An 11067-nucleotide genomic window follows, 5' to 3' on the forward strand; every position below is an offset into this window, starting at 1 on the left:
CAAATTGGTTCCAAAATTTTATTAGATATTAGCTATTTTCAAACATTTTTATTTGAACCAAACTATAAAATGAGAAAACCAAATTTATTTCACAAATAACTAGAATTGAACGAGAATCGAACTGAAAACTAAATGCCCAAACCTAGCCTAGATTATATGATAAGGTTGAAACCCATATTGAGCCTTTTTGATGTACGCCATATGAGGCACACAACTCATTTTATATGTCTAACTAGATTTTGATCCACGCTTTTGAAGTGAATGTTTTGTTTATTTAAAAGAGAATTGTTTTTGTAAAATGTAAGATTGTTTATAATTGCAAAATATTCAGAAATTTTATGTTTGCTTATAATACATTTATAATTGTGTTAAGAAAATCATGGAGTGGGAGGCTCTGATCAAGGTGACGGAGTTGCTTAATTTCCTTGGTCTGGTCAACTATTATTGTCAGTTCATCAAGGGATATTCAAAGAAGGCAACACCGATTTTGTATTTTGTAAAATAAATTTTGAGACAAGACTCACACACTAGCTAGACATATTTACGTCCTAGTTATGTTTTTGTATTGATTATTCATGTTGTGGTTCTGTGTGAAAGGCTTAACATCTTTCGAACTGATTTTCATACTAGAAGACATGCATGTTTTATTTTTCTTAGGATCATCGTGAAGAATGAAAATGATAGATATGATTTTATTTATATTCCCCTCATAGGCGAAAAAGTTTACAGGTGCATAATATATCTTAGGAATATAGTCTTTATATTTTGAAAATTCCTATATTTCCAGTATAATAAATCTTAACAAATCACAAGCTTCTAATATATGGAAGTTGTATTGATCTTTTATTGTTTTTGAATCGAAATCTATAGATTTAAAATAGGAAACAGCGGACCTATGCGGCGTAGTGTTTCACAATTCTTAACAAAATTTAGTAGTTAGAGAAGTTTACAGAAATTTTTAATTTACCACAATTTGATATCATTTTCCAAATTTACCTGATAACTATTTTTATAAATACTTTAAGTTCGTGATAAAAAAGACTGAACTGACCTTTTTTAAATCATTTATTAATTTTATAATTTTTGTATAGAAGTTTATAAACCCAACCAAAGGGGGATTTAAAACTATTTTCTATCCAGGGCACAATATCATTTATAAATAAATTCATTTATACAAGAAAACTCTTGAAAAACATATATAAACTGTAGCGGTGGCAACATATAAAGTCAAAAATAACTTTAAGAGCCGATAAACCTGAGGATGTAAAAGGTGTTACTTTGTCTCCACCATCATACATGCAAAATCTCTAAGATCATTCAAATTAGCAAATTTTTTATCTTTATGGATGTTATCAATATAGCGACCAACTTGATGTTCAAAAGTCTTATGCTACGTATGTCTAAAATTTTCAGGATAGAACTCATAAAATCTCAGAACTTTTAAGTGATCAAACTCACGAAATGAATGGCTGGATCTCACAGAACCAATGCAACCAAGAAATTCAGTGTTTACCTAATCAAAGCGGTCATTAAACTCCTAAATTTTACATATCCAATACAGTCTAAAAACATTCCACCATGTAATGATGCAAGTTGGTTGTATTTGAACCAATTGCTTATTTTTGGTTGAATTCTTTTAATTAAACTAGGGTCGGTCCGCCCTACAGGCGGAATATATTTTACTTGTGATCTAGGTTATTTCTTTTTAATAATTTTGTGGCTTGTGTTTTAGATTTGCATTTGCAAGAGATATATATGAAAATGATTTTTTTTCTTTTAAAAAGTTTTAGGTGAGAAGGGATTATATGTGATAAGATGTATTTTGCTTGTTTACAATAGTGGTTTTGTCCAGAAAAATTAATTTTATGATACTGTATATTAGTTAAATTTTATCTACTAAATTAAATTATTTGATATATAATGTGTGTTGAATTTGATGATAGTATATAAATGAATTTTATCTGTAATTCAATTAAAACATCAGAATATTGAAATTTAACCCAAAAAAATTAAAGATGACTAAATTTTTTAAATTATTTGTTTATGTTTATATAAAAGTTATATATATATAATAGTTATGCTACTATTATTTTATCAAATTTTTTGTGATCAAATTATTTTATCGAATTAAGTTATATTTTACATATGTCCAGTTCAAGACCAGTAAAATTTATTAATTATTGTGTCTATTCATTTGTCGAGTATTAATTTATAAAATTTCTACAACATATATATATACATATTATTTATTTTTTTATTATTTTGTGTCGATATAATGAATATCCACTTATTGGTTATATATTATATTACCAAACATTATTGACTAAAGTAAGAACTTCATTGGTTGTACAATTTTTTAAGTGGATGAATTATCGGTTAGTATTTTGAAGCTAGTATTTTTCTAGGATCGGTCTGCCTTACGGACGGGATATACTTTACTTGTGTGTAGATATAGTAAACCTTCATCAGTGTTGCTATTATAAAAATATTTTTGTATCCCTGAGATGTAGTGTGCCTTAATGTCCTTTGCTAAATATTTTAAAATTAAATCATAGTATTTGTTGAACAATGTTAAAAAAGATCGGGAAAGGATTTAAGTTGAAACTCATGTATATTTGTTGTTTTGGCACTGCCTTATTGATCTTTTTATTATTATTTATTATGTTTTCTTTTTAAAAAGTTTTATCGACATGACTCGAACTCAACGCGCTAACCATCTGTTCCTTAATTTCTTCTACCCCGATCCCTTGTTCCTTAATTTCTTCTACCCCGATCTCTTTTTAACTATCTCTATGTTTCTTGTGTTTCTGATTCACCGGATGATCCATTAAGCTTACAACATCCTCTATTTATACAAACTTTTAGAAGTTCCACATTTCGTACGAATGTCCCATTTTCCTATTTCACCTACAAAATTAACTGACTGATCTTTGTGCAAGCATATTGAAGTTAAGCTTTGAAGTGAGATGTTGCAAAACAAAGTTAAAATTGAGGCCCATTAATAATCTCCACCTGGTCCAATTTTAACCTTCTCTTATTTTCTCCGTCACCAAAAATCAAACAAAAGCCCCCTTTTGTCTTCTTCTCCACACCGAAAAACTTCATCTTCGTTAACCTCAAAGTTTATCCTTGCACCGAATCCCCTTGCCGCTGCTTTGTCTGAAAAGAACCCCAAAGCTTCTCGACTCCAATAAACTCTTGTTTGTTTCCGTTGTGATGACAATCTCATCGACTCCGTCGAGATTACGTTGTCGTGTCTTTAGAGCCCCGATTTACTGGATGGTAAAAAATAACTCGATTCCATGCGCCTCCAGTCGCCATATTGTCAGCTTGAGAGCTATTTACGACTCTCACTCATACCTCCCTCCTTACCCGATTAAAGCTTATCCTTACCCTATTTGATGACATGGCGGGCTGAGAGGAGAAAAAACACTACTTTATATAATAAAATTACATAATCTTAGCTACGCACGAAATGTTTATTTTTTTTTTGTTTTTTTCTTGGTTTTGAGGTGTTTAATATACAGTTGTTTATGTAAATGGTTTTCTTTCGATGCATATTATAGATAATTTTAAACTTTATTATGACGGTAAATTATTATTCATCTAAACGGAAAAAATAAGATTAAAATATTGTATCTCAACATCGGTGGTAGCTGTTGATTGGTGGTAGCTAGGCATGGGCGTTCGGTGGTCTGTTCGGTTTCGGTCCGGGTGATTCGGATTTTTGGTGTTATGTTCATAAGTACCATTCGGTTTTTACTAATTATCGGATCGGGTTCGGTTCGGTTCTTTCCGGGTTCAATTCGGATCGGATTTAACCAATGTTTAACATCGTACAAAAATATATCTTTAAAAACCTCAAAAATTTACCAAAAAAATTTCAAAATATATAAATTATTTACAAATCTAATTAAAAATTAGTTAAACTATCTAAATTAACTAAAAAGTATTCAAAATAACAAATAAAACAAACTACAAAAATATTTTGAATACTCTAAAATATCTAAATCACCTTAATATATATAAAAACATTAATATATTTAACTAATTTCAGATATCTCCGGCTCCTAATTCGGATTTCGGTTCGGTTCGGATTATAACCAAATTCTAAAGTAGTAAGCTCATAAGTCCCATTCGGATATTTTTTGTAAAACAGTTCAGATTCGGTTCGGGTTAAGGTTGGTACTTCGAGTTGAGTTAAAAAACGTGCATGCCTATGCCTATGCCTAGTGGTAGCTATGTCAACGTCAAGTCTGTTGATTGCATGGGGATTGTAATCGGTTAAAATATGAGTGCAACGCGATGAGTGCTATTTGCGTTGACACGGATAAGGGATGTGTAGTTAGTTGACCCGCCCTTTCCGTTTAAATTTTAAATGAAATGTGGACCGGTTAAACCGGACAGATTCGATCTCTAACCCTACCAATCAGAGTTTAATCTGCAGAACTAAACCAATCTTAACTCTACTTGCTAGTTTTCTAATACTGCTTTATTCTATCATAAATTAGAAAAAGAAAATATTATACTTACAACAAATTAAACTATATTATGAAAGTTTATGGTTGTCGATTCTATTTACATCATATACCAAATTGAATTATTTTATGAAAATAAATCACTGATGATTCTGTTTACATCATATTAAAAATCTGATGTAAAGTTTTTCTCTAACATAATATGTGCTTAACTAATGATAAATTGTATTTATTAGCTAAAATACAAAAATCTTAATGTAAAATCATTAATAAATTCTTAACTATCTCATTAGATTAGGTAGACTTTTGCTATAAAAATAGAATACTGACGGTACAAAAAACGGATCTGAAACACAGGGTATATGTTCACAAACTATAAGTCAAGGTAATACTGGCTAATATCGTATAAATTGTACGCTAAGGGGGGGTTATTGGGCAAAGAATTCTAGAGGAATTGTTAAATTTTGAGATTTCATTGTTATTGGTTTGTGAATTTTTAAAATCTAAATAAAATCCATTGTAATTGGAGTGATGATTTTTAAATTCCACTCAAAATCCTTTGTTATTGGAAAAGTTTAGTTTTCATTGATTTTAAAATTCTATTAAAATCTATTGTTATTGAGATGTAAATTTTCTTTGTTTTTACTCATAATACTCAACTTTGAGAATATCATTTATACCCATAAGATTTTTGAAATCAATGTAATAAAATACATTCACATACAAAATCTCAAATTGAAGAATGAAATAATATTCAAATCACAACTTTAACATAATACAATTCACAACTTAAAAAATAGAAAATAAATAAATTTAAAATTAAAAATAAAAATTGTAAATAGTTTTAAAAAGGACTTTTGAATTTTTTTAAAAATCATTTCAAAAATAATAATTCAAATTTTTTTTACAAAAATTCAAATTTAAAACATATATTTCAAAATTATATAAAAAAATATTTTTTATTTTTTATTATTTATATATCTATAAATTAAGAAGTAGAAATTAAAAATTTTGGTCATTTTATTTTTTGAGATCTTTTTTGTGACAAAAACATTTTTAAAAGTTTTTTTAAGAATTTCCTTAATTGAAATGATTTTCTTTCCTATTTTTTATACCACCATTAATTTCTTACTTTAAAAGTTAATAACAATCAATAGAATTCTTCTATACAGAAGTAATGAAAATCTATGTAAAAGTATTTGATAAAATTTGTTAAATTTAATTAATTTGTAAAATCCTCTCAACTATTTTTTTTGTCAAATTCTACAGAAATTCATGTTCCAATAACCCGCCCTAAATTTGAAAAAGGCGGCAACGTTTTCATAAATACGTGGTGGCGATTCGACCGACAATGTCGTCTTATTACATGAAAAACAAAAACACATAACAAAATGTATTAATAAACCTTTTAACCGAGAAAAGGGTAGTCAGTGTAAGTGTGTAACCCACGACAGGATCAGAAGTATAAAACGTCGATCTATCATACTTATTCAACGCCGCATCAACTTCAAACCTCTTTGGCAGATTCGGGTTCACCAGAAACCACCGACCATAAGCCACCAGATCAGTCATTCCCTTCTCCACCGCACTCCCGTCTTCCCTCTTGAAACCTCCAGCGGCGATGAAAGTCCCCGAGAAGGCTCTCCTCATCGGCGTTAGCATGTGAGGACACTCTGTTACCCATTGTTTTCATCCTCGCTTCGATCACGTGACAGTATAAGATTCCGTATTTGTTCAGAGACTCCGCCATGTGAACCGCTAACGCTTGTGGGTTTTGTAATGATCCACCGTAATCGTCAGTTCTGTCGTTCACCGTGTCTTTCATGAAATTGGTCGATCAGATAGCCATTAGCTCCATGGATCTCTACTCCTTCGAAGCCTGCAAGCAATAACAACATTCAAGTACACGTATATAATGTAAGAGCCTTCTTGAACAATATCATAGAATAATGTTCAACACTTTATTATTCTCAAATTTATCAAAATTTTTTTGACCAAAATAGCATTGATTAAAAAAAATTTGAAATATTTTTTTATTTTATATTTGGATTTGAGTTTAGTGATTAAAATTAGGCATGGGATTTCGGGTATTCGGGTCGGTTCCGGAAAAGAACCGTTCGGGTCCGGGTTTTCGGTTATTTAAAAAATGTATCCAATGAGTTGTAACACCCGTCTCTTTTACACTCGAGCTCGACGTGCTACTAATCAACAATTCATATCTCAAATCCGTAAAAAGGTCGACTTTTTATGTGACAACCCGCCCCGTGGGACTACCCGCCCATGGGCCCAGGCTCACAGCGCTGCAGCGCACCGACCCCAACCCCTCCATTATGAGTTCTCACTAACTCCATAATTAGGTTGTTGGTGAGCCTCGAACCCAGGACCTCACCCTTTAACAGCATTCCCACAGGACAAGCTGTCACCAATTGATACGGTTCGGTTTCGGATCGGGTACGACCGGTTCCGGGTCGGTTCGGTCTTTTGATAAAAGTAACCATATTCAATCCGAAAAATGGGTACCCAATGTTTCGGTTTAAAAAATATCCAAACTTGTACCCGAAACCAATTGGGTACAAAACGGTTCGGTTAAAACCGTACCAAAATCAAATTAGTAACCGAAATAAAACCGATTTTGAAACCTAACTCATGACGTACATCATGTCTGAAGACTGAAACATGTTAAACCAATTTTGAAACCAAACAAGAACAAGAACATAACATACTTGATGTCTGAAACAAGAACAAGAACTGAAATAAAGCAAATCACAAGTTCACAACAGAAACATAAAGAAGTTGATGTCTTAAACAAGAAAAAAAAATGAAACGAAGAAAATGATCACAAATGACACAGTCACTCTCTGTCGTCCACACTCCATAGCCACTCCTTATTCTAAATTGCATCCAGCTTCAAACTCTATGAAAACAAAAACAGAAACGTATAAGTGTTCAAAACTTCAAGATTCAAAGTTATACTATAAATGTAAAGAGTTTAGAAGAAGTGAATCATACATCTCATAAGATCATCTTGAGTTTCCACATCTGAAAGTAACTGCTCTATTGTAAGAATGCCTTTCTCATTGATGTGAATGATTTCAACCATTGTTCTGTGCACACTAACACCTCGACCATGAAGTGTGTTAAGCAGCTCCTGTATGGGTCTAAGACTCTCCCACTAGTGCTAAATGCACTCTCTGATGCTACAGATGATGCTTGAACCGCAAGAATATCAGCAGCTATCTGAGACAAGATCGGGAATTTCACACTGTTTCTTCTCCACCACGATAAAACATCAAACTCGGTTCCAAGTCCAGTACCACCCTTTGTAACCTCCACTTTCTCTCTCAAATAAACTTCTAACTCATTACTAGAATCTTCTGTACCTGTTTCTTGTACAAGCTCCTCGTAGAGATTATCCATTCTTTCATATCTGATACCACTGCCTATAACTTGACTCTGGAAAACTGCACCACTGTCTTGAGTTTGGGTTTGAGAAGACGATCCTACTTGCGACTGTGAACCAACTGATCCTCCACCACTTGTGCTGTATCCAAGAGTGTACTCTTCATATAAGCGCTTCATGATCTCCATAATTGAGTCAGAAAGCAGAGTATACTCGATGCTTTCGTTTCCATAGAGCTTCTCAAAGCAGAGGTTAGCAAAGTTTATCTTCTTTCTTGGGTAAAAGACAGTAGCAACAATCAAAAGCTTGTTCATCTTACAGCTCTTAGACTTACTGCTCTCAAACTTAGATTATTCCGTAAATGGATTCCAGTACTTCCTTATTTTCCCCATCATCGTCAAAGCATTGACCCGCAGTGTTTCATACCAGGCACACAGCTTATCTTGCTGACATTCCTAGTGATCGGGACAATCTCATTGTAGATCTTGTGTGACGTAATGCTCTTTGTAGCCGAGAGCATCAGAGTTGAATTGTAAAAGATGACAAGAAAGTGCACCAACCTCTCAGCTTCTTTCCAATCTGTTGTAGTCGCTGGTCCAATCCTCTCTTTTCCATTTTCAAGCTCCAAGAAGTAGTCATTGTACGGTTTGTCTTCAGCCTCCATCTTCTCAAATGCTGCTCTGAATTTGATCGCTTGGTCTAGCATGAGATAGGTCGAGTTCCATCTCGTCTTGACGTCTAATGGAAGGCTTCCTCTAGTCATCTTTCCACTATCAACCCGAAATTCGAAATACTTGAGTCTATTGGTTGAAGACCTCACATACTGAACCCCATTCCGAATGGCAGTCAAGCTATCATCCACCTCGTTTAACCCTTCCTTCACAATCAGATTCAGAATATGTGTTGCACACCTAACATGCAAGAACTCACCCTTTAGAACCTGCGCATCTTCACCATGTTTCATGAATTCTTTCTTGAACTTCTTCATGGCCGACGTGTTAGCTGTGGCATTGTCAACTGTGATGCAGAAGACTCGTTTTATATCCCACTCTACTAAACAATCTACCAGGACCCTTGCAATGATAGACCCTTTATGATCGTCAACATTCTTGAACCCAATTATCATCTTTCTAAGCTTCCAACTTAAATCAATGAAGTGAGCAGTAATCACCATGTAACTAACCGCAGTGTAGGGAGCAGTCCAAATATCAGTTGTGAGAGAGAGTCTTTGCTTGTTCTGTCCAAGCACCTTCTTCATCTCTGCTTTCCTTGCCATATACATTGCTGCAATCTCCTTTGTGCAAGTCTTCCTACATACCGGCGGATCCATCTGGGCTTTCTTGCAGAATTTTTTCCACGCTAAGCTCTCCACAAAGGATAACGGCAACTCGCCTAAGACTATCATCTCATTGGTAGCTTCTCTGAACACTTTCTCAGACACCTTAGACAGACTCATGTTACCTTCTTCATCAACATTTATCTGTGACTGGTCTCTGGACTTATTTGCAGTCTTCCATACCATGTATGCCCTACAACCGCTCTTGTGCTTCCTCAAATTAGAGGTCCCAGACTTGGTTGGACAGCTAAACTCTTTCTTACAATAGCGGCATTTGCATCTGTTGTAGTTGGTTGGCAGCCTGCTGTAATGGTTCCAGACATCAGACCTCGTCTTTTTCTTTGACCTAGAACCATAATCTTCTTCTCTCTCGTTCCTTTTTCCCGAACCCGGTGTTTGTACATCTTCATCTGAAGATACTTCTTCATCCATTAGTTGATGGTTGACTTCGTCTTGTTCATGAGTTGGAGAAGAACCCATCTACATAGTACATACAAGAACAAGTTAAGAACTGATACAAATTTTGAATAAAGAAATTGTAGCAATCAAACATCAAAACTGTAATCATACTCGACTAAGAGTCTAAGAATTATCAAACATCAACATTCAACATTATCGGATCAAAAGTTATCAAATACGATTGAAATTTTTTCATGTATATAAACATAAATGAGGAATCAAAGTTATCATTTATCAAACAATCAATATAGCTTAATCGATCAAAGTATCAAACAATCAAAGATTCGGAATCGTTGCTCACCTCCGAATGAATTCTCGAAGATGCAGACGGTGGAGAGAGAAGAGAATCGACTAATGTTTCCAGCTTTAAGATTTCTGATAACACCGGTTGCTCTATTTGTATATAAAACTTCACAATTCTCGATTGCTATAATGGAGAAGATGAATCGAAAAGCTAGGGTTCGTATTTTGGGAATTGGGGTTTGTCTCGAGCTGATACACTGTGTGATCATACACACGCGTGTAACGGTTATGTCGGGACTTTAAGTCTGGATATATCGGATATCCGATTTGGCTCGGGTAAAACCCGGATCCGACCCGTTACCCATGGATTTTTATATTATTATCCATTGGTTACTTTTGGCTGTACCAAAGTCAACCCGAACCGGGCAAAATCGGGTCGGTTCCGGTCCGGTTTTCCGGTTCCAGTTATAAATCCCATGCCTAATTAAAATTTAGAGTTTAACATTTATGGAATGAGATTATGGTATGGTTTGAAATAATTAATTTAATCATTTTACCTTTTAATTAACATTCTTTAAAAAAAAGAGAGATAGAAGAAGTAGCTACCCTTGATCTGTATCTGAAACTCCCGTGGCTTCAGTGATGAGAAGACCTCCTGGAGTGGCTCTCTATGCGTAGTATAAGACAGCGTGAGGTTGAGGAACGTTTCCGTATGACCTCTGTCTCGTCAATGGTGCAAGAAAAACCATTAAAACGATTCAAGTTTTGAGCTAATAGAAAACTGAGAAGAAGAGGAGCATATATAACATATACAACGTACCTGTGGGAAAGATTGAATCTACCCATCTTATAGGGCGTGAGGAGAGGGATACTCTGTTTCGATAGATAAGTATAAGAGAGATGAGTAGCAGAGACATGAAGAGATCGCGATTTCCAGAAGAGAAATACTAATCTATTTATACCCGATATTACAGATCTCGCCGATGGAAACAACACATTGAAGAACTCGTAGGGGACGCCTGAATTAATGGGATTAAAGATGTAGAGACCATAACGCGATCCGTTATAGAAACAGCAAGGACACTTGATCATCACTGTCGCCGCCGAACTAAGAACAACGAAGAACACACATGCTTTCAGCTCACAGATTA

This window comes from Brassica rapa, chromosome A06 (genome assembly GCF_000309985.2).
Source record: "Brassica rapa cultivar Chiifu-401-42 chromosome A06, CAAS_Brap_v3.01, whole genome shotgun sequence".
NCBI classification, from domain to species: Eukaryota; Viridiplantae; Streptophyta; class Magnoliopsida; order Brassicales; family Brassicaceae; genus Brassica; species Brassica rapa.